Consider the following 4,193-nt stretch of genomic DNA (forward strand, 5'->3'; position numbering starts at 1 on the left):
TTCTGGAACTCTCTTGCTTTTTCCATGATCCAGTGGATGTTGGCAATTTGATCTCTGATTCCTCTGCCTTTTCTAAAACCAGCCTGAATATCTGGAAGTTCACGGTTCACATATTGCTGAAGCCTGGCTTGGAGAATTTTGAGCATTACTTTACTAGCATGTGAGATGAGTGCAATTGTGCGGTAGTTTGAGCATTCTTTGGCATTGCCTTTCTTTGGGATTGGAATGAAAACTGACCTTTTCCAGTCCTGTGGCCACTGCTGAGTTTTCCAAATTTGCTGGCATATTGAGTGCAGCACTTTCACAGCATCATCTTTCAGGATTTGAAATAGCTCAACTGGAATTCCATCACCTCCACTAGTTTTGTTCATAGTGATGCTTTCTAAGGCCCACTTGACTTCACATTCCAGGATGTCTGGCTCTAGGTCAGTGATCACACCATCGTGATTATCTGGGTCATGAAGATCTTTTTTGTACAGTTCTTCTGTGTATTCTTGCCACCTCTTCTTAATATCTTCTGCTTCTGTTAGGTCCATACCATTTCTGTCCTTTATTGAGCCCATCTTTGCATGAAATGTTCCCTTGGTATCTCTAATTTTCTTGAAGAGATCTCTAGTTTTTCCCATTCTGTTGTTTTCCTCTATTTCTTTGTATTGATTGCTGAGGAAGGCTTTCTTATCTCTTCTTGCTATTCTTTGGAACTCTGCATTCAGATGCTTATGTCTTTCCTTTTCTCCTTTGCTTTTCGCTTCTCTTCTTTTTACAGCTATGTAATAAATGACCATAAACTGGGCAGTTTCAAACAACAAAACATTTATTCTATCATAGTTCCAGAAGCCAGAAGTCCAACATCAAGGTGTGGGCAAGGTTGGTTCCTTCCAGAGACTCCTGGCCGGTGGGGGTGTGGGGGATCTGCTCCATGCCTCTTTCCTAGCTTCTGGTGGTGGCTGGCGATCCTTGGTGTTTGGGGGTTGTGCATCTCTCATCATCACATGACATTTTCCCTGTGTATCTGTGTATAAATTTCTTCTTCCTATAAGGATACATCATTGGATTGGGGCCCACCCTAATCCAATAGAATCTCATTTTAACTTGATTACATCTACAAAGACCCTATTTCCAGATAAAGTCACATTTACAGGTTTTGAGTGAACATGAGTTTTTGCAGGACACTGGTCCACCTGATACCTGTGTATTATCTCATTTAATCCTCACGATAACCTTCTTAGCCCCATGTTATGGATGAAGAATCAGTGTACTTTCAGGCCTTCGCCTCTACTCTGTCCAGCTGTTAATGGACATCTCTCTCCAGTAAGACATTGCAGTGGTATCTCACAATCAAACATTCCAGAAACAAGCTTAGTATCACCCCCCAACATGTGAAGTCCTAAAGCACAGCAGCTCCAGAATGTCTTTTTAGGGGAGTAAATGGGATCTTTGGAAGGTGTTGTTTGAAGCAGCCTTTGCAGAGAACTTTATATAAGACTGAAACAAATAGTAATTGCCCAGATCTAAAAGTGAGGGGTACCACCATTGACTTGAAACAAGACAGTGGTGGGAGGAATGGGCAAGAATGATAAATTAAGAAAAATATCAAGGAAGCAGATTTGATAGGTCTAGTTGACCACCTGCCTGTGGAGACAGAGAGGTATTAAAGATGCCTTTGAGTTGATTATAGAACAGTGGATGGTAGGGCTATTTACCAAGAAACAGAGTGGTGGCAGGGGGACTGGGTAGTAATGAGTTTCAAGTATTAATGAAATCTTATGAGAAAACTAACATAAGAACGGAGCTGCTTTGCTGGAAAGAAGGGGTGGGGCCCTTATTCTCCCCTAGTCCTCCCTGTCTGTGACAGGCAGGGAGCACTTTGGTAAACATTATGGATTCACTGACTTTCTTGTATTCTTCTAGCTCTAAACAAGAAAGTGCTGATACATAGATATTGGTACCATTTCCAGAGCATTTACAAGAAAGATCCTCCTGGCCTCTTTCTACCCTCCTTTCCTGCTGTGTGGTGTCCTTCTAAGGAGGGTACTCTTCTTTACCGATAATCTAGAAACAGCCCTGTGCCACTTAACTTCTTTTGCCCTTGGTGGGTTGTTGTGGGGCTTGGGTGTCCTGTTAGAAAACCCTATGTCCTCTGATGAAAACTCAGCCTGGTTTTCTTCAGAGAGGAGTGAACTTTAGCTCTTGGAATTGTGCCTGCCCTCAGTTAATTCCACAACCTTTATCAGTTCAGACTTGAGTCCTTCCTTTCCAACATTCTGAGAGGTGGTTCATTCAGAGGGAAAAAGAAAAAAAAAAATCCTAGGCCCTGCGGAAGCAGGTAAGACCCCCGGCCACAGGTTGTGCTGTCCTGGGTCTGCCTAGGGCCAAGCCAGAACTGGGCCCCTTAGTGTCCCATAGCTTTGTATTTACACACAGACAAGAATAAGGCTCTTCAAGTTTAATTAAAAACAGGATGTCCCTGCTGGGCCTCTCACTGACATTGCTAAAAATAAAGTAGGGAAATAGCCTGGCCTCTTCATGATTTAATCCCATTAAATTGGCGGGGTGGTGGTGGGGGGTGGTGTACAGAAACTGGAGCTAATAAGACACGATTTGTTTCAAAGTGCTGTCTGGGCTTGTGCCTTCTATCTCCCTGCTCTGTGGAGTCCTAGAGCCAATACAGTCAATGCTGACTTGTTGAGACCATGCGAGAACACTAACCCTAACCCCGCTGAGGTTTTGCAGGGATGTCACCCACTCACTCACTCTTAAGACCCCTGGGACTTGTCACCTCGTCTCTTTGCTCCCTGCTCTAGTACACACATGTTCATAGACCTGGTATTCTGAATAATTTATTCATCATTTTCTGTGAGTTGGTGCACATGCAAAAAAAGGGGGAAAAAATCTAGTTTGAATGCAATGAAAGAGCTATTTAGAAATGTGAGGCTCTTAAAGGTGTTCTCTTTTCCTCTTCCGCCCCTTCGTACACTCAGACGTTGTAATTCTTTTTGCTTATGGGTTCTTTTTCGTACTAACGCATCCTCATTTCTTGGCCCCAACCCTACTCCTTTAGACTGACAGCTAAAGACTAAACTATTGAAGACTTTCTGTTGGGTACAAGAACCTTTATTTCAAACACACAGTCATCTGTTGGCTTGGTCCTTCATTCACTTGTTCAACCAGAGTATTAAGAGAATGGTCTCTAGATTATCATATCATTGACTTGCCTTCAGGATCCCAAGAAGGAGAATTTCATGAGCCTCAAGTCTTAGAGACTGAGAGCACCAAGGAGTATTCCAAATCAATGGGTTATCCTTGCTACTATGGGACCTTACTGAGGCCCAAAAAGACCAGGGAAAGGAACAACGCAGCCCCAAAGAAGGTTGATTACACAACATCCTTAAGGCTTCTATTAATACTCACTGGAAGGACTGATGGTGAACCTGAAGCTCCCATACTTTGGCCACCTGAAGCGAAGAGCTGACTCACTGGGAAAGACCCTGATGCTGGGGAAAATTGAGGGCAGGAGGAAAAGGGGGCGAAAGAGGAGGAAATGGTTGGATGGCATCATTGACTCAACGGACAGGAGTTTGAGCAAACTCTGGGAGATAGTGAAGTATAGGGAAGCCTGGCATGCTGCAGTTCATGGGGTCGCAAAGAGCTGGACACGACTGAGTGACTGAATAACAACAAATAGCTAAAACTAATCTTAATAGTTATGCCCCTCCCTCATTACCTCTGTAACTACTGAAATGTTGTAGAGTTCTTACACCTTTAAATGGGTGTACCTGTGATCTGATGAGATACTGACAAATAGATACTATTTTGTTGTTGTTGTTCTAAGATATCTGGGCTTATGAATTCCCAAAATATTTCAGATTGTGTAAGTCTGAAATCCAGGTGAGGTGTGTGTGTGTGTTCATCAGTTTGTGCCACCAATTCCTCTTTGGGTCAAGAGTTTCAGAAAAGCTTCCATGAGGACAGGGGCTAGACCTCAGGACACAGGTGGTATGGAGAGTCTCCTGCTATCTACTTTTGTTACTAAATATTCATGTGGACCTGAAAGCTCAGCATCTCTGTTTTCCCATTTGTTAAAAAAAAAGTCTCTATCTCTATGGCCTTTTCTAATTCCCCCAAGGATCCAGGTGTCCCCGCCAGTTTGGCAGGCGGCACTATAACCCCAGCACAGATGGCAGGGGTGTCCC

At 43.5% G+C, this 4,193-nt stretch overlaps 1 protein-coding gene across 6 annotated transcripts in view; it reads left to right on the forward strand.

The window, feature by feature from the left end:
* The window catches only part of NCALD (neurocalcin delta), a 460,437-nt gene that overhangs the window by 450,586 nt on the left and 5,658 nt on the right, over positions 1-4,193 (forward strand). The gene's annotated exons all lie outside the window — the stretch shown is intronic.

The sequence above is a fragment of the Bison bison genome, unplaced genomic scaffold (genome assembly GCF_000754665.1).
Source record: "Bison bison bison isolate TAMUID 2011002044 unplaced genomic scaffold, Bison_UMD1.0 scf7180017864491, whole genome shotgun sequence".
Taxonomy (NCBI): Eukaryota; Metazoa; Chordata; class Mammalia; order Artiodactyla; family Bovidae; genus Bison; species Bison bison.